Here is a 20,494-nt window from a genome sequence, read left to right as displayed (position 1 = left end):
CATGGTGGTGCATGCCTATAGTCCCAGCTACTGGAGAAGCTGAGGCAGGAGAATCATTTGAACCTGGGAGGCGGAGCTTGCAGTGATCCGAGATTGCACCTCAGCACTCCAGCCTGGTGACAGAGTGAGACTCCATCTCAAAATAAAATGATAATTATAATAATAATTAAGGTATTTTAAGTCTAAGTGTGGTGGCTCACACCTGTAATCCCAGTGCTTTGGGAGGCTGAAGTGGGAGGATCACTTGAGGCTGGGAGTTCAAGATCAGTCTGGGCAACATAGTGAGACTCTGTCTCCACAAAAAAATCTACAAATTTGGAAAGGTGCAGTGGCTCCTGCCTGCAATCCCAATGTTTTTGAAGCTGTGGTGGGCAGATCACTTGAGGCTGGAAGCTTGAGACCAGACTGGCCAACATGGCGAAAACCCATCTCTACTAAAAATACAAAAATTAGCCGGGTGTGGTGGCACATGCCTGTAATTCCAGCTACAGGAGAGGCTGAGGCACAAGAATTGCCTGAACCTAGGGTACAAAGGTTGAAGTGAGCTGAGATCGCACCACTGCACTCCAGCCTGGATGACGGAGTGAGACTGTCTCAAAAAAAAAAAAAATTAGCTGAGCATGGTGGCAGGTGCCTGTAATCCCAGCTACTCAGGAGGCTGAGACAAAAGAATCACTTGAACCCAGGAGGCGGAGGTTGCAGTGAGCTGAGATTGTGCCACTGTACTCCAGACTGGGTGACAGAGTGAGACTCAATCTAAGAAAGAAAGAAAAATTTACAAATTAGCCAGGCATGGTGACACATGCCTATAGTCCCAGTTACTTGGGAGGCTGACGTGAAAGGATCGCTTGAGCCTCTGAGTTCAAGGCTACAGTGAGCCATTATCTCACCACTTAGTCAAGAGCCTAGGGGACAGAGCAACATCCTGTCTCAAAAAACAAAATGTTTAGATTTTTAAAATGTGATTTTTAAAGGCAAAGTTTATAAACATTAACAGCAATGTTTCCGTTATAAAAATATAAAAGTAATTTTCAGGTTTCTTTTTTTTTTTTTTTAAGCAGAGTCTTGCTCTCTTACCTGGTAGCATGATCTCATCTCACTGCAACCTTCACCTCCTGAGGTTCAAGCGATTCTATGATCCCAGCTACTTTTTTTTTTTATTTGAGACAGAGTCTGGGTCTTTTACCAGGCACCAGAGTGGAGTGCAGTGGCAGGATCTCGGCTCACTGCAGCCTCCGCCCCCTGGCTTTAAGCAATTCTGCCTCAGCCTCCCGCCAGCTACTCTTGACTCAGCCACTTGGGTAGCTGGGATCATAGGTGCATGCCACCATGCCTGGCTCATTTTTGGATTTTTAGTACATATAGACAGGGTTTCACCATGTTGGTCAGGCTGGTCTCTAACTTTTTTTTTTGAGGTAGGGTCTTGAGTAGTTCGGACTACAGGTGCTATGATCATGCCACTACACCCCAGTTCAGCCTGGGCAACAGACAACCGACAGTGGGAAAGCCTACTTTCTTGTGACAATTTGAGTTCATATCAGTCCAGACTCAAAAAAGGTAGATAATCGGGGCCAGTAAAAATCTTTAAAGCTTAGGTTTGAAGATTTAAGTTTTAAGCCCAGGCTGGGTGTAGTAGCGCAATCTCAGCTCACTGCAACCTCTGCCTCCTGGGTTCAAGAGATTCTCCTGCCTCAGCCTTCTGAGTAGCTGGGATTACAGGCACCCGCTACCACACCCAGCTAAGTTTTGTATTTTTTGTAGATGGGATTTCACTGCATTGTCTAGGCTGGTCTCCAAGTCCTGACCTCAAGCAATCTGCCCACCACCGCCTTCCAGAGTGCTGGGATTACAGGCCTGAGCCACCGTGCCCAGACTTCCTTGCTGTTTCTTCTACTGGCTTTGCTTTGCTCTTCGCTGTCTCAGGCCCTTTGCATGTGCCATTTCCTCTTGGCAATGCATTTCCTTCTCTTTACCGAGTTACATCTACTTTTCACATTTCAGCACAGTCATCATTTCCTGAAGGAAGTCTTCTTTTTTTAAACCAAAGTATTTAGAGATGGGGTCTTGCTATGTCACTCAGGCTGGATTACAGTGGCTATTCATAGCCACAATCATAGTACTTTCCAGATTCAACCTCCTGGCCTCAAGAGATCCTCCTGCCTCAAGACTCCCAACTAGCTGAAATAGCTAAGGAAACATTTGACTTTCCCAATCAGGCCAAATTTCTCTATAATAGTCTCTGTTAGCTACTTTGCAGCATTATGACGATTGCAATTTTTTTTTTTTTTTTTTTGAGACGGAGTTTCGCTCTTGTTACGCAGGCTGGAGTGCAATGGCGCGATCTCGGCTCACTACAACCTCTGCCTCCTGGGTTCAAATAATTCTCCTGCCTCAGCCTCCCAAGTAGCTGGGATTACAGATATCTGACACCATGCCCAGCTAATTTTCTGTACTTTTTTTTTTAATTGAGACGGAGTTTCGCTCGTTACCCAGGCTGGAGTGCAATGGCCCGATCTCAGCTCATTGCAACCTCCGCCTCCTGGGTTCAGGCAATTCTCCTGCCTCAGCCTCCTGAGTAGCTGGGATTACAGGCACGCACCACCAGCTAATTTTTTGTATTTTTAGTAGAGACAGGGTTTCACCATGTTGACCAGGATGGTCTCAATCTCTTGACCTCATGATCCACCTGCCTCGGCCTCCCAAAGTACTGGGATTACAGGCGTGAGCCACTGCGCCCGGCCAATTTTTTGTATTTTTAGTTGAGACAGGGTTTCATCATGTTGGGCAGGCTGGTTTTGAATTTCCGACCTCATGATCTGCCCACCTCAGCCTCCCAAGGTGCTGAGATTACAGGCGTGAGCACTGCACCAAGCCAATTGTCTTGTCTTTCAAAGATGCTTTATGTACATGCAAACAAATCATATATAGTCAGTCTTTCACATTATGTGGGTTCTGTATTAGCAGATTTAACCAGCCTTGAATTACAAATATTAAAAAAAATTAATAAACATTTACATTGCATTCTGTATTAAAAGTCATCTAGAGACGATTTAAAGTATACAGGAGGGCTGGGTATAGTGGCTCATTTGTAATCCCAGCACTTTGGGAGGTTGTGGAATGCAGATAGTTTGAGCTGAGGAGTTTGAGACCAGCCTGGGCAATATGGTAAAACCCTGTGCCTACAAAAAAAATACAAAAATTAGCTGGGTGTGGTGGTAAGCATCTGTAGTCCCAGCTACTCAGGAGGCTGAGGTGGGAGAATTACCTGAGCCTGGAGGCAGAGAAACTGAGGCTGTGGCAAGCTATGATTGTACCACTGCACTCCAGCCTGGGTGACAGAATGAGACCCTGTCTCAAAAGAAAAAAAAAGTATACAGGAGGATACACAGGTTATAACACAGGTTATATCCTAATACTATCCCCTTTTATATAAGGAACTTCAGCATCCTTAGATTTTGGTATCTGCTGGGGGACCCTGGAACCCATCTCCCCACAGATGAGGGATGACCGTGTTGTGCGCGCGTGTGTGTATCACACACACTCAATAGAGGTGCCTCATTCTTTTGAGCTTTTTTTTAAAAAAAGTTTACCTTTTTAAGACGAAATCTTACTCTGTGCCCAGGCTAAAGAGCAGTGACATGATATTTTGGCTCACGGCGACCTTCACATCCCAGGTTCAAGCAATTCTCCTGCCTCAGTCTCCCAAGTAGCTGGAACTACTGGTGCATGTCACCATTCCTGGCTAATTAAAAAAATTTTTAGTCTGGGCGCAGTGGCTCACACTTGTAATCCCAGCACTTTGAGAGGCCAAAGCAGGTGGATCACGAGGTCAGGAGATTGAGACCATCCTGGCAAACATGGTGAAACGCCGTCTTTACTAAAAATACAAAAAAATAAGCTGGGCAGGGTGGCGAATACCTGTAGTCCCAGCTACTCAGGAGGCTGAGGCAGGACAATTGCTTCAATCCATGAGGTAGAGATTGCAGTGAGCCGAGATGATGCCACTGCACCACAGCCTGGATGGCAGTATGAGACTGTCTCAAAAAAAAAAAAAATTTTTTTTTTTTTTTAGATAGAGTCTTGCTCTGTCACCCAAGCTGCCAGGCTAGAGTGCAGTGGCATGATCATGGCTCACTGCAACCTTGACCTCCCAGGCAAAAGTGATCCTCCCACCTCAGTCTCCCGAGTAGCTCAGACTACAGACACACCCCATCATTTCTGGCTAATTAAAAAAATATATATATTTTTTGTAGAGATTTCTCACTACATTTCCCAGGCTGGTCTTGAACTACTGGGCTCAAGTGATCCTCCTACTCTGGCCTCACAAAGTGCTGGGATTATGGGCATGAGCCACTTTGCCTGCCAACAATCTTGTATGTAACATTTGCTTATATATATGTCGTGATATATATTTCCTGAAACATCATTTTTCACTTTGGTTCAAGGTGAAGAGATTATGCACAGATGGCAGCAAGGATCTGGTTTGGATGCTCAGCAAGCACCTTCAAAGGTGGTAGTATCTATGTCAGTTCTCACTTTCAGAATCTAATACTCATCTAGTCTTGCTGTGCAACCAGAGCCAGAAGCCAACTGGAAACTGAATTGTGCTAACCAAGCTCTGAAGTCACTGCTGCATTAACTACAATGCCTTAGTTCTCTTTACTGCATTTTTCCACATTTCTTTCTCCTTTCATAACATACAGACTTGTGGCTGGACATGGTGGCTCATGTAATCCCAGCACCTTGGGAGGCCAAGGCAGGTGGATCACCTGGAGTTTGAGACCAGCCTGGTCAACATGGTGAAACCCCGTTTCTGATGAAAAAAACAGAATACAAAAATTAGCGGGGCATGGTGGTAGGCACCTGTAATCCCAGCTACTTGGGAGGTTGAGGCAGGAGAATTGCTTGCCCCTGGGAGGCAGAGGTTGCAGTGAGTCAAGACTGTGCTACTGCAATTCAGCTTTGGCAACAAGAGCAAAACTTCCTCTCAAAACAAAAAAAACCATATAGACTTGTAACTGATTGCTTGTTGTCATCTGCACAAGGCCATAAGCTAGTGATTTCAGTGGACAAGACAGATGAGGTCCTTGTTTTTATGAAAAAAAAAATTTTTTTTTTTTTGAGATGAAGTCTGGCTTTGTAGCCCAGGCCCGGAGTGCAGTGCAACCTCCACTTCCCGGATTCAAGCGATTCTCCTGCCTCAGCCACCAGAGAAGTTGGGGCTGCAGGTGAGCGCCACCATGCCCAGCTAATTTTTGTATTTTCAGTAGAGACAGGGTTTCACCATGTTGACCAGGGTGGTCTGGATCTCTTGACCTCAGGTGATCTGCCTCCCTCGGCCTCCCAAAGTGCTGGATTACAGGCATGAATCACTGAACCCTCCTATTTGTATTTTGAGCAGAGATAGAGTTTGGCCACGTTGGCCAGGCTGGTCTCCAACTTCTGACCTCAACTGATCCACCAACCTCAGGCTCCCAAAGTGCTGGGATTACAGGCGTGAGCCACCGTACCCAGCTAGAGAATATATATATATATATTTTTTCCCCTGAGAGGGAGTTTCGCTCTCGTTGCCCAGGCTGGAGTGCAATGGCATGATCTCGGCTCACTGCAACCTCTGCCTCCTGGGTTCAAGCGTTTCTTCTGCTTGGGCCTCCAAGTAGCTGGGATTACAGGCACCCGCCACCATGCCAGGCCTGATATTTTTCATTATTTTTGTCTTTACAGGTTTCTTTCTGTTTGTCAGAGGATTAAATGAAATAATGTGATTAGTAAAGCGAATAGTCAGCACTTAAAATATTTGTTAATGTACACACAGATATATAATACGTATTTATATATATATATATATATATATACACCAAAGTTTCCCATTCTTTCTATGACTGCTTTTTCCCCCCCTTTCCCCCCATACTTTGTCTCTTGAAAAGTTCACACTGTAACCTCCAACTTTTCCAGGTACTTGGTTTGCTTTCAGCACGAAGCTTGTGGGATGCGCAGCCAGTAGGGGGCAGGAATCACCCAGGCGTGCTTATTACCCAAGCAACGGAGTCAAACAGCACTTTCAGAATGACTTTACAAAAGGGTTACCAACAAGGTAATATGTTTATTGGGTTAGGTCGCTTAATAATAACTAAAAGATGAAAACGAGGAAGTGAGCAGTAGGGACAGCCTTACTCTTCAGCGTTCATTAATTGGGAGCTCCGGTGTGCTTGGCTTGCGGGTGAGCATGTAGACAGGCGGGGGATGGCCGAGCTCACAAGCCTCAGGCTCAGATCCTGGCAGTGGACGAGCCGAGGGCTCCAGATTACTAGCGGTTTCACTGCCAATAAAGTGCTTTGGGCAAGCCTAACAAGCAATGAATATGTAAACATTTTGTTTCTAGGACTAACTAGATGATGACGAGATTTTCCAAGTGACAAAAACGCCGGTGGCTAACTTCCTGGGCCTCAGCTCCCCACCCTAACAGGTTCTGAAAATAGCTCCAGGCCCTTCCTAGCGGGAGTTTGAAAGCAGGCGCGGTGCGCATGCGCGCGGCCCACCGGGCGACCTCCCGGTGGCCCCGGCACGCGGACCTTCTTCCCGACAGCCCGCGGGGGAAACAAGGGCGGGGAAACGGAATTACCGCGAGCTCTCCTTGAGCCGGCGGAAACAGTAATCACGTGACTCTCCTAGGCGGCCATCGCTTTCCCCCTCCCCCTTCTCGGAAACCCGGCCCCCTCACCCCTCGCCCACCCCAGAGCCGCGGTAATGGACCGTTTGGGTTCCGGAATTCTCTTGGATCCAACAACTGGTACCGGGCCTAGGAAAGCCGGCGGAGTCCGTTTTTGGCGAAGGCTGGGGGGTGGTCAAGATGGGAGAGAAATCATCTTCCTTCACCTAGGAGGGAGGCAGGGCGGAGACGGGCACCGAGGAGCGGGTGGGGAGGAGGAAAGAAGTCACGTGAGGGCGCGGCGCGCGCTGCGTGTGCGCGGCGCCTCGTCCGTCGCCCCTCCCCCAGCCCCTCCCGGCGGGGAAGGGGGGCTGGGGGAGGGGCGTCAAGATGGCGGCGGGGAGGTAGGCAGAGCTGGACGCCGCTGCTGCCGCCGCCGCCGCCACCGCCGCCTCCGCTCCAGTCGCCTCTGGTCCTTCAAACTCGCACCTCCCGGGAGGAGCTGTCTTGGCGCCGGGTTCCGCGGGGAAAGTAAGTCCTTCCGTTGGCCCTTTTCTCCTTCCACACTCCCCCCTCCCGGACAGCCTCCCACTCCCACCCTCCTAGGGGGGCCGTGTGGGGCCAGGCTTGGGGGGGGCAGCCACCTAGCCCCGGCTTGGGGCCTCCCTTCCTGCTCTGTCCCCCGCGGCCTCGCGCTCCCGGGCCCTCGGGGGCATGGTACCGGCGGCGGCGTCGCCGCTGCACCCGCTTCCTCCGCCCGTCAGAGCCGGGCCCTGCTGTCGTCGCTCGTGGGGCTTTTGGGCTCCTGGAGCCTCGCTGTCCCGGGCCGGAGGCACCCCCTCTTGGACCGCGGGGCAGAGTCCGTGCTCGTTGGGTTCGCCCCGTTGGCTTTTGCCTCACAACCCGGGGCTGCGGGTCCCGGACCCGCGGGGAAAGTATGGTCTGGATCCTTCCCAAGTCCTCTCTCCTGCCCCAGCTTTGCTCCTGGGTGTGGGCGAGGGAGGGAGGCAAGCAACTGGGTCGTCCTTCCTAAATCTGAATCCCATATCGGCAGTTCCGTGCACGCCCCACTCTTGAGGCGGTGGGGAGTCCGCGGGGCGCGGGGGACACGTGCAGGCTTCCTTCACGCCTCTCCGGGCGACTCGCGTAGTTCTGCCTCGGCGTCACCTCCCAGACCCTAAGGAAACACACGGAGGGGAATGGCAGTTAGAGATGTGCTTACTTTGAGGGCGTCTGGCGTAACGAGCATCCAGAGTTGCCCACAGCAGTGTATGCTGGTGGTTTCCCAGAAGTGGTTTGGGGTCGGTTTAACCGCTGAGGAGATTTGGTTGTTCCTAAACCCTTGTGATTGTTTCTTTCTTGACCCTGGCATCCAGCTCCTCCCCTTCCCACCCCTGCTTTGTGCTTCTGTTTGGTTAATGTTTGCGGACCACTAACTTGATCCTCGCACAGAGAAGCTCTTTTTATATGCGTGCTCGGTTTACTGTGGGAGGCTTTTGTTTTGGGGAGTCGCTGATTGAGAAACGTGGGAAAAGAACGGGCGAGAAAATGAGAGACAAATAAAGCAACGTTTTTATCCTTTGAATTGCGCAGCCAATTGTAAGTGCACCCGGAAGTTTGTACTGAACACGTGTTAAGGGAAGGTTAAAAACTGGTCCCCTCTGACCTTTGAAAGTTGGTTATTAGCATTTTGTGTTAGGTATTTCATATTCTCCAGACAAGCAGAATTAGGTAGAGAGTATGGCTTCTGAAGAGTCAGCCAGGAGGTTCCAGAGAGCTGTCAAACCCGGAGGTGCCCTAGCAAGAACTGACTTAGCACTTGCTGGTAAGTCTATGAGCTGACAGTACAGAGGGATTCTATTTTCCATTATATTTTCTAGCAATCATAATTCATTTTCATAAGCCTGGGGAAAGCTATCATGGTTGCACAAGAGATAGCAGAATTTCCTACTATCTGGTGATTTTAGTAGGACATTAATTTTGCAAGCAAAGGAACATTTTCTCTCATCTTTTAAAGAAGTTGTTTCCAAAATTTTTCGGATGGGAGACGACTTTGCTTTTTTCTTCTGGCTTCTGCTTTTTATTTTCCATTCCAACTATATTTCATATAATTGCCTTTAGAATATTTATGTTATTTTTTAATTTTTGAGACAGGGACCCGCTCCGTTGCTCAAGCTGGAGTGCAGTCAACGTGATCATAGCTCACTGCAGCTTGAACTCCTGGGCTCAAGCGATCCTCCCACTTTGGCCTCCGGAGTAGCTGGGACTACAGGTGTGTACCACTACAGTGGCTAATTTTTTGACTTTTTTTTGTAGAGAGACTGGGGTCTCACCATGTTGCCAGGCAGGTACTGGCCTTAAGTGATCCTCTGGCCTCCGCCCCCCAAAGTGCTGGGATTACAGGCATGAGCCACTATACCTGGCCCCATCAAAATCTTTTTTATTTTATTATTTTTATTTTTTTGAGACGGACTCTCCATTGCCCAGGCTCCGTTGCCCAGTGCAGTGGCACAAACTCGGCTCACTGCAACCTCTTCCCCCTGGGTTCAAGCAATTCTCCTGCCTCAGTCTCCTTAGTAGCTGGGATTACAGGTGTGCACCACCACACTCAGCTCATTTTTTAATATATTTGGTGGACACAGGGTTTCACCATGTTGGCCAGAGTGGTCTCACTGCTTACCTCAAGTGATCTGCTCACCTCGGTTTCCCAAAGTGCTGGGATTACAAGTGAAGCCACCATGCCCAGCCCCGCCTTCAGAATCTTAAATAAAACTTCACTTTAGTTGCTGAAGGGGGAGAGACTGAGTTAGTGGCCTGCTGTTCATTCATTCATTCATTCATTGAATGCTATTATATATCAGGCAATTTTGTATGTTTTAAATGCCCTGCTCAAAATACTATTTAGGGGCAGCATGCAGATTCATTTTATGGTTTAAAGAGTGGTTTGCCTTCACCAGGTGAGGTGGCTCAAGCCTGTAATCCAGCACTTTGGGCCACGAGGCGCGTGGATCACTATGTCAGGAGTTCCAGACCATCCTGGCTAACAAGGTGAGACCTCTCGTCTCTACTAAAAATAGAAAAAATTAGCTGGATGTGGTGGCATGTACCTGTAATCTCAGTTACTTGGGAGGCTGAGGCAGGAGAATCACTTGAACCCAGGAGGTGGAGGTTGCAGTGAGTTGAGATGGTGCCACTGCACTCCAGCCGAGGCGACAGAGTGAGACTCCATCTCAAACAAAACAAAACAAAAGTGGTTTGTCTCAAGGAGTTTAGCTATAGATATGTTTGGGCATTTCTTAGCATCTATTTTTTGTTTTTTATTTTTATTTAATTTCTTAACATCTAAATTGAGCTTACATTTGTTACTGGCCACCTGTGAAGATGGAGAACACTCAAGTCTGGTCTTACTGAGTAACCTCACTTTCGCTCTGGCTCTGTGAGTTCACATGCTTTGCCTGTCAAAACCTGTCGTAAAGATACTTTTTGGTCTTTTTTGAGATGGTGTTTTGCTCTTGTTGCCCAGACTGGAGTGCAGTGGTTCGATCTTGGCTCACTGCAAGCTTCCTCTCCCAGGTTCAAGAGTTTCTCCTTCCTCAGCCTCCTGAGTAGCTGGGATTACAGGTGCCCGGCACCACGCCCAGCTAATTTTTTTGTATTTTTAGTAGAGGAGTTTCACTATGTTGGCTAGGCTGGTCTGGAACTCCTGACCTCACGTGATCCCCCTGCCTCCGACTCCCAAAGTGCTAGGATTACAGGCGTAAGCCACCATGCCTGTTCAAAGATAATTTTTGAGAGGAATTAACTTTTTCGTTGAATACCAGTTAATAGCTGTCTAAAGTTTTTGCAGTTCTTTTTGTTTTTGTATGCTAATTGACAGATCCAGTTTACTGTGGCTTGAATTCATGAAGTATTAAGACAGTCTTAGGAATACCACTGAAATTTCATTAAAAGAAAATTAAGATACAGGTCGGGTGCAGTGGCTCACACAGTAATCCCAGTACTTTGGGAGGATGAGGCAGGCAGATAATGAGGTCTGGAGATCGAGACCATCCTGGCTAACAGGGTAAAACCCTGTCTCTCTAAAAATATAACAACAGCAAAAAAATTAGCCGGGCATGGTGGCATGAGCCTGTAGTTCAAGATTGTTGGGAGGCTGAGGCAGGAGAATTGCTTCAACCCGGGAGGTAGAGGTTACAGTGAGCTAGGATTGTGCCACTGCACTCCAGCCTGGATGACAGAGCCAGACTCTGTCTCAAAAAAAAAAAGTATGAAACCCATCAAATGAACTTGCTTCTTTGTATCTTGGGAGGTAATATATAGATTAGAGCCATGGTTTTCTTTTTTTCTTGTTTTTTTTTTTTTTAGACAGAGTCTTGCTCTGGTGCCAGGTTGGAGTGCAGTGGCATGGGTTCACTGCAGCCTCCACCTCCCTGGTTCATGTTATTCTCCTGCCTCAGCCTCCCAAGTAGCTGAGATTACAGGCACTCACCACCATGCCTGTCTAATTTTTGTCTTTTAGTAGAGACAGATTTTCAGCTTCTTGGCCAGGCTGGTCTTAAACTCCTCACCTCGTGATCCACCCGCCTCAGCCGCCTCCCAAAGTGCTTGGATTACAGCTGTGAGCCGCCTTGCCTGGCCAATTTCCTGTTTTATACACACACACACACTCTCTCTTGCTCTCTCTCTCTCTCTCTATATATATATACACACACACACATACATATATAAATATATGTACACATAATACATATACATATATAAACAAAAAATATATATACACACATATACGTATATGTGTGTATATATATTTTTTGTTTTTTTATTTGAGAAGGAGTCTCGATCTGTTGCCCAGGCTGGAGGGCAGGGGTGCAATCTTGGCTCACTGCAACCTCCTGGACCCAGGAAGCTCCAATTCAGCTTCCTGGGTTCAAGCGATCCTTTTACCTCAGCCTCCTTAGTAACTGGGATTGGATTACAGGTATGTGCCACCATGCTCAGCTAATTTTTTTTTTTTTTTTTTTTTTTTTTTTTTTTTTGAGATGGAGTCTCGCTCTGTCACCCAGGCTAGAGTGCAGTGGCATGATCTTGGCTCACTGCAACCTTTGCCTCCCAGGTTCAAGTGATTCTCCTGCCTCAGCCTCCTGAGTAGCTGGGACTACAGGCGTGTGCCACCTGCTAATTTTTTGTACTTTTAGTAGAGATAGGGTTTTATCATGTTAGCCAGGATTGTCTCCATCTCCTGACCTTGTGATCCGCCCATCTCGGCCTCCCAAAGTGCTGAGATTACAGGCTTGAGCCACTGTGCCCTGCCCAGCTAATTTTTTTGTATATTTAGTAGAGATGGGGTTTCACCATGTTGGCCAGGCTGGTCTTGAACTCCTGGCCTCAAGTGATCTCATCTTGGCCTCCCCAAGTACTGGGATTACAGGCGTGAGCCACTGCACTGGACCTATACCGAAATATTTTAAAATGCTGATACACTAAATTGATTTGACAGCCTGCTAATGTGTTGTGATCGGTAGTTTGGAAAGTAGGTTTGGAAAGGGTTGAGAGTACAGGATCTTGAAGGGGCGTGGCATCAGACTTCCTGAATTTGTAATTCTGCTCCAAGCCTGCTTTGTTGTTACACTGTTGTATTTTATCTTTCTAAGCCTCAGTTTCTTAACTGTGACAAAGGGAATATGGGTAGCATTTGGTAATCATGGGTTATCTTTTTTTTTTTTTTTGAGACGGAGTTTCGCTCTTGTTACCCAGGCTGGAGTGCAATGGCGCAATCTTGGCTCACTGCAACCTCCACCTCCTGGTCCTGGGTTCAGGCAATTCTCCTGCCTCAGCCTCCTGAGTAGCTGGGATTACAGGCACGCACCACCGTGCCCAGCTAATTTTTTGTATTTTTGGTAGAGACGGGTTTCACCACGTTGGCCAGGATGGTCTCGATCTCTTGACCTTGTGATCCACCCGCCTCGGCCTCCCAAAGTGCTGGGATTACAGGCGCGAGCCACCGCGCCTGGCTATCATGGGTTATCTTGAGGGTTAAAAGAAAAAAACCCACTCGAGTATGGGTTGAGCATCCCTAATCTGAAAATTCAAAATCTGGAATGTTCAAAATCTGAAAATTTCAGCACTGACATGATGCCACAAGTAAGAAATTCCACTCCTGACCTCAAGTGAGTGAATGATCACAGTCCAAAACACCATCAAAACTTTGTTTCATGCACATTTTAAGATACTGTATAAAATTACCTTCAGGCTATGTGTATCAGGTGTATATGAAACATAAGTGTATTTCGTGTTTAGATTTGGGTCCCATTTCTTAAGATGTGTGCGGGTATTCCAAAATCAAAAAAAACCCTGAATCACTTCTGGTCCCAAGCTTCAGATAGGGACACTCAGCCTGTAGTGAGAATCAAGACAACTGGCCATCTGAATTTGACTAGTGATAATCAAAAAAGTTGTTTCATTCCCCCCATATCAATTATTTGTGTATTGCTTTTGTAAAGGATTTTTGTGGTTTTGTATATAATTTGCACATTCCTTTGTAAATATCTTGCTACAGGTTTTGCAATGGGGGGCACTTTACCTAACAAGATCCTGTGAAGGGTAGGTGTTGAAAAGTACAGATTACATTCTTTTTTTTGCTGTTTTGTTTGTTTGTTTTGAGACAGAGTCCTGCTCTGTTGCCCAGGCTGGAGTGCAGTGGGACAATCTTGGCTCACTGCCACATCCACCTCCTGGGTTCCAGCAATTCTCCTGTCTCAGCCTTGAGAGTAGGTTGGGATTACAGGCATACACCATGCCCGGTTAATTTTTTTATTTTTAGTAGAGGCAGGGTTTCACCCTGTTGGTCTGGCTGGTCAGATGTTGAACTCCTGACTTCAGGTGATCTGCCTGCCTCCGCCTCCCACAGTGCTGGTATTACAGGCCACCATGCCTGCCCACATTACCTTCTTTTAGGTAAAGGAAATTCTTTTAAACTAATTTTTGTAGCTGCTGTTTCTTCCTCCTGATGTTCTTAAGGAACCTGCGCACAGTAGATGCTTAATATTTGTTGATGAACTATATCTCTAACTGAATCATTATCCTTTAAGCTTTTTTTTCTTTTTTTTTTTTTTTTAAGACAAAGTCTCACTCTGTCACCAAGGCAGTGAGTGGCGCCATCCTGGCTCCCTGCCCTGCAACCTCTACCTCCTGGGTTCAAGTGTTTCTCCTGCCTCAGCCTCCCGAGTAGCTGGGATTATGTATGCGCCACTGTACCTGGCTACTTTTTTGTATTTTTAGTAGAGACGGAGTTGCACCACGTTGGCCAGGCTGGTCTTGAACTCCTGACCTCAGGTAATCCGCCCTCTTCAGCCTCCCAAACTGCTAGGATTACAGGACAGGCATCAGCCACTGCGCCCAGCCATCCTTTTAAGTCTTAAACTAAATGTCAGTCATTGTATCACAGCTGCATAAAAGCAAAGATAAAGCTGAATCTTGAATGCTTAGCACTCTAAATAAGGAGAAAAAAATTCTTTTTGTTATTAGCTAAGTTGAAGATATATTTGCTAAGTGATATTACGTGTGTATATTTTAAAATGTCCACCAGTTCCTTCTAGATTTAATAACTGATTGGTCAAGTTAGATATTTAACAGTAACACTTTTAGATAAAAAAGGGAACTAGTATTTTATATAACTAACATGGGCAGGGTGTGGTGGCTCACTCCTGTAATCCCAGCATTGTGGGAGGCCGAGGTCGGCAGATCATGAGGTCAGGAGTTTGAGACCAGCCTGGCCAACGTACTGAAACCCTGTCTCTACTAAAAAGAACCGGGTGTGGTAGCACTCGCCTGTAGTACCAGCTACTTCGGAGGCTGAGGCAGGAGAATCTCTTGAATCTGTGATGCGGAGGTTGCATTGAGCTGAGATCACGCCGCTGTAGTCCTCCAGCCTTGGCAACAGAGCAAGATTTCATCTCAAAAAAAAAAAAAAGAAAGATAGCTAATAGCTAGTAGCTAACATTTACTCCAGGTACTATCACATTTACTTGACACCACAATCCTACAGAGGAAGCTTTATTTGTATTATTTTAAAGTGTAGAAACTGAGTCGGAGAGGTTCTCATTTGACCATATCATACTACTAGTGGGCCCTGCAGCCAGTATTTGAACCCAGGTATTCTGTCTGACCCCATAATCTCTTCAGCCACTGTGGTATGCTCCTACTGCTATTGCATACATGTCTGCTGAGAGCTGTAGAGATTTATTTTAGGGCTGAGCAAGAGGAAAATTGTCCCTGTTTGTAAGTTTCAGTGTTGGTATTTTGAATGGGAACCGTATCCTTTCATTCTTCTGGTTAGCTATTGTTTTTCAGTATTCTCTTCCTGCCAAAACTTGCTCTTAGTTTCTATCTACTACTGTGTCTTTGTGTCTTATTTATCATAGAAGTTTTCATAGGTGTATTATTTTGAAATAGGTCATGTTTTCAATTACACTTTCTTTCTTTTCTTTTCTTTCTTTCACAGAGTCTCACTCTGTCACCCACGCTGGAGTGCAGTGATGCGATCTTGGCTTACTGCAACCTCTGCCTCCCAGGTTCAAGTGATTCTCCTGCCTCAGCCTCCTGAGTAGCTGAGACTATAGGCATGTGCCACCACACTGGCTAATTTTTTATTTTTGATAGAGATGAGGTTTCACTCTGTTGGCCAGGCTGGTCTTCAACTCCTGACCTCTGGTGATCTGCCTGCCTCAGCCTCCCAAGTGCTGGGATTACAGGCATGAGCCACTGTGCCCGGCCTTATTTTAATTTTTTTAAATTAATTGATTTATTTTTTTGAAACTGAGTCTCGCTCTTTCACCCAGGCCGGAGTACAGTGGCGCCATCTTGGCTTACTCCAGCTTCCACCTCCTGGGTTCAGGCGATTCACCTGCCTCAGCCTCCTGAGTAGCTGGGAACATAGGCGCATGCCACCACGCGTGGCTAATTTTTTAATTTTTCATTGAGATGGGGTTTCACTGTGTTAGCCTGAATGGTCTTGATCTCTTGATCTTGATCTCTTGATCCACCCGCCTCGGCTTCCCAAAGGGCTGGGTTTACAGGCATGAGCCATGGCACCCAGCCAAAATCCTGTTTCTTTTTTGTTTGTTTTTTGTTTTGTTTTGTTTTGTTGTGTTTTGAGACGAAGTCCTGCACTTGTCCCTCAGGCTGGAGTCCAGTGGTTCGATCTTGGCTCACTGCAACCTCTGCCTCCTGGGTTCAGTCAATTCTCCTATTTCACCCCGAGGAGTACCTGGGATTACAGGCACCCACCAGCATGCCTGGCTAATTTTTGTATTTTTAGTAGAGGCAGGGTTTCACCAGTCGGCCAGGATGGTCTTGATCTCTTGACCTTGTGATCCACCCACCTCAGCCTCCCATAGTGCTGGGATTGTAAGAGTGAGCCACTGTACCCAGCCAAGATCCTGTTTCTTTCTTTCTTTTTTCTTTTCTTTTCTTTTCTTTTCTTTTCTTTTTCTTTTCTTTCGTCTAGCTCTTGTCCCCCAGGCTGAAGTACAATATTGCTATCTTTGCTCACTGCAAGTCTCTACGTCCGAGGTTCAAGCAATTCTCCTGCCTCAGCCTCCTGAGTAGCTGGGATTACAGGCACCATCCACCATGCCTGGCTAACTTTTGTGCTTTTAGTAGAAATGGGGTTTCACCAAGTTAGCCAGGCTGGTCTCAGACTCCTGACCTCAGGAGATCCACCCGCCTTGTCCTCCCAAAGTGCTGGAATTAGAGGCATGAGCCACTGTGCCTGGCCACTTCTGTTTCTTTTTCTTTTTCTTTTTTTTTTTTTTTGACCACCATGCCAGGATGATCTCGATCTCCTGACCTCATGATCTGCCCATCTTGGCCTTCTAAAGTGCTGGGATTATAGGCATGAGCCTCTGCGCCTGGCCAATCCTGTTTCTTTAAATAAAAAAAAAAAAAAGGCTGGGTGTGGTGGCTAATGCCTGTAATCCCAGCATTTTGGGACACCGAGGCAGGCGGATCACGAGGTGGATCAGATTGAGACCATCCTGGCCAACATGGTGAAACCCTGTCTCTACTAGCAACACTGTCTCTACTGAAACTACAAAAATTAACCGGGTGTGGTGATGTGCGCCTGTAGTCCCAGCTACATGAGAGACTGAGGCAGGAGAATCACTGGAACCCAGGAGGCGGAGGTTGCAGTGAGCTGAGATCGCGCCACTGCACTCCAAGACTCCGTCTCAGAAAAAAAAAGAGTACTTTTTTTTTTTTTTTTTTTTTTTGGTCCATTGAGAGAGAGACCTTCTGTGGTTAGTAACTTTTGGGTTAGACTGCTACTTAGTAAATGTCATTTGAGGTCTATGAACTCCTTTGTAGACGAACTAACACAGTTCTCTAATACGTAACAGTATTTACTATTTATATTGTGCTTTGAGGCTTCAAAATGAAAATGTTAAATGTTTTTCCTACTATGAGTAGGTCTTATTTGTAAAATGAGGAGGAGATTGACTAATATAACTTTTTAATGGCTCTCTCAGCTTGAGCAACAAAATTCTGTGATTCTGTAATAGTTTCAGAATAGAGATATGATTAAATACTAAGAGTTTTGCCTAATGGAGTTACAGAATGGGATAGATGGTCTCTCTCTATCCCTTTCCCTCCTTCACCCTGCAAAAAAAGAAAGAGAATTTGTGCCCATTTGACTGAGAAGTGATTTCTAGTATTCCACTTTATATATAAGATGTATTTAAGATTAAAATCCCTTTTATTAATAGATCATAAAAGACAATGTCTTTTATAGACATAGTTATTCCTAGTTCATTAATCAGATGAGAGGGTCTTAAATTATTTATTTTAATTGACCAGTAAAAATTGTCTGTATGGTGTACAGCCTGTTTCAGTATATATGCAAATACAGTATATATATGAATTGTGGAATGGCTAAGTCAAATTGTGATTCTTATGGATGAATTCTAAGCTGGTCACTAATAATGTTATTTATAACTGTTACTGTTGTTTCTATATGAATATCAAAAAGTTTTGGGCCGGGCGCGGTGGCTCACGCCTGTAATCCCAGCACTTTGGGAGGCCGAGGCTGGTGGATCACGAGGTCAAGAGATCGAGACCATACTGGTCAGCATGGTGAAACCCTGTCTCTACTAAAAATACAAAAAAACTTAGCTGGGCACTGTGGCGTGTGCCTGTAATCCCAGCTACTCAGGAGGCGGAGGCAGGAGAATTGCCTGAAGCCAGGAGGCGGAGGTTGCGGTGAGCCGAGATCGTGCCATTGCACTCCAGCCTGGGTAAACAAGAGCGAAACTCCGTCTCAAAAAAAAAAAAGTTTCTTACTAGGATTTTTGTACTTTTGTTTGTTTGTTTGTTTATTTGAGACGGAGTTTCACTGTTGTTACCCAGAGTGGAGTGCAATGGCATGATCTCGGCTCACCTTCTGGGTTCAAGCAATTCTCCTTCCTCAGCCTCCCGAGTAGCTGGGACAACAGGCATGTACCACCATGCCCAGCTAATTTTTGTATTTTTAGTAGAGATGGGTTTCACCTTGTTGACCAGGATGGTCTTGATCTCTTGACCTTGTGATCCACCCGCCTCAGCCTTCCAAAGTGCTGGGATTATAGGCGTGAGCCACCGCGCCCGGCCAAGATTTTTGTACTTTTAATGCTCATTAAGAAAATATATTTTAGAAAGCTCTCATGAACTCAATAATACTTTGCAGTGAATATGCATTTCATTAATTAATGGCATTTCTACACTTTTAAGTATTATTAATGGGGCTTGGTGTATAATTAATGGACTGGTGGATCCTGTGGCCTGCAAGGGCTCTATGGGCTGTAGTTTTGGAAGTCACTGTTTTAAAACAATGTACTTCTGTTTCAAATGTAAGTAAGTCATTTCCCATATTTATTAAGATGACACTTTTTAAAAAAATTTTGTTTTCCATCAGAAAGATGACACATTTTAATAGTCTCCGGAGTGCTGTTAATCTGGGTCAAGATTTTATCTGTAGCTGGTAGGCCAAGGCCCCCTGTGTTGTTTTCTTTTTTCTTTTTTTTTTTTCTTGATGGAGTCTTACTCTGTCACCCAGACTGGAGTACAGTGGTATGATTTCAGTTCACTGCAACCTCCGTCTCCCAGGTTAAAGAGATTCTCGTGCCCCAGTCTCCTGAGAAGCTGGGATTTCAGGTGCACACTATCATGCCTGGCTAATTTTTGTATTTCTAGTAGAGATGGGGGTTTCATCATGTTGGCCAGGCTGGTCTTAAACTCTTGACCTCGTAATCCACCCATCTCGCTCTCACAAAGTGCTGGGATTAAAGGTATGGGCCACCGTGCCTGGCCTGTATTGATCTTAATGAAGTATTTTATGGATTGAAAATGTCTTATTTAGAGCTCTAAGTACTTCTTTGTTTTATGCAGTAGGATAATTTGTAGAAGTATGATCAAATCTGTCTTTATTAGAGAAATTAGTTAATTTTGTCTTTTTTTAAAGCATAAGTCATCAGGCAAACAACTTTATTTTAAATCTTTATTGGGACATTTCTCCTTTCAGATGTCATTCAGTTCCTTCATGTTATTTCCATCTTGCTAAATACATTATCCCCCCTCCAATTTTAATCTCAATCCGGCATTTATTCTGAAATAAAATAATGAAGCATCGGAGTTTACCAACATCAACTTTATTACTCTGCGGAAAGAGAATTTACGGACTTTGGGAGTTTCAACTATCTAGTTCCTAATCTTGTACCACTCCCTGCGTGAGTGAACTTGGGTAGATAATTTTTTTCTGAGACTCAGTTTCAGCCCCAAAGTTATATTACCTGTCTCTCTCAGGGTTGTTTTGGGCTTAAATGTGGTAATGTTTATGAAGAGCTTAACACTGTGTTGAGTTTGTTTCCTTCCTTCCTCCCTCCCTGCCCAAAATGTTTTAATTCCTTAGGTTGCTTTTCTTTTTTCTGGAAAATTCTGGAGAAATCTCCTTTGAGAGGCTCGGCCGGGTGGGTTGCCTGATATCAGGAGTTCGAGACCAGCCTGGGCAACAGGGTGAAACCCTATCTCTACTAAAATACAAAAAACTAGCCAGGCGTTGGAGCATGCGCCTGTAATCCAAGCTACTTGGGAGACTGAGGCAGAATCGCTTGAACCTGGGAGGCGGAGGTTGCAGTGAGCTAGATTGCGCCACTGTACTTCTGCCTGGGCGACAGAATTGAGACTCTGTCTCCAAAAAACAAAAAAACAAACTAAACAAAACGTATCTTTGGGGTATCTGTTCTTCCTCCCACCCTTCTACACAGTGGTATTCCTTAAGTTTCATTCTGGATATCTGGTTTCCACTCACGCATTTTTCCATTAGAATATCTGTCCAAATGATACACAAACATAGATGACATAGACACAGTAGAGGATTTCTTTGTTAAATCCTTTCATCTGAACTAGTTCTTACCTGCTAGAAGTCATGCTCAGGCGGGGTGCAGTGGCTCATGCCTGTAACCCCAGCCCTTTGGGCGGATCACTTGAGGTCAGTAGTTGAAGACCCTGCCGGGCCAATGTGGTGAAACCCCATTTCTACTAAAAAAATATGAAAATTAGCCAGGCATGGTGGTGGTGCCTATAATCCCAGCTACTTGGAAGGCTGAGGCAGGAGAATCAGCCCAGTAGGCGGAAGTTACAGTGAGCTGAGACCGCACAATTGCACTCCAGGTTGGGCAAGGAGTGAAACTTAGTCTCAAAAAAAAAAAAAAAAATTCATGCTGATTATGCTCTTGGCTAATGCCATTTTGTAGGATATCATGAAATACTGACATTTAATTTTATCACAGCCTGAGAACAAATGGACTACCTGAAAAT

At 45.7% G+C, this 20,494-nt stretch overlaps 1 protein-coding gene across 26 annotated transcripts in view; it reads left to right on the top strand.

Annotated features, from left to right (window-relative positions):
• The first annotated feature begins 7,008 nt into the window (after window positions 1–7,008).
• SBNO1 (strawberry notch homolog 1) overlaps window positions 7,009–20,494 on the top strand; it is an 81,218-nt gene continuing 67,732 nt past the window's right edge. For 15 of the 26 annotated variants that reach the window (XM_054239067.2, XM_054239070.2, XM_078337637.1 and 12 more), the window contains exon 1: window positions 7,009–7,180. The gene's annotated coding sequence lies outside the window, so the exon portion shown is untranslated. Of the gene's footprint in view, window positions 7,181–7,278; window positions 8,475–8,799; window positions 8,922–9,606; window positions 9,698–20,494 lie in introns of those variants that run through there. The other 11 variants (XM_078337632.1, XM_078337631.1, XM_035258059.3 and 8 more) reach the window with 5 other exon arrangements.

Source organism: Callithrix jacchus, chromosome 9 (genome assembly GCF_049354715.1).
Source record: "Callithrix jacchus isolate 240 chromosome 9, calJac240_pri, whole genome shotgun sequence".
NCBI lineage: Eukaryota > Metazoa > Chordata > Mammalia > Primates > Cebidae > Callithrix > Callithrix jacchus.
Note: the sequence above shows the minus strand (reverse complement) of the source record. Positions and strands in the feature narration are given on the sequence as shown.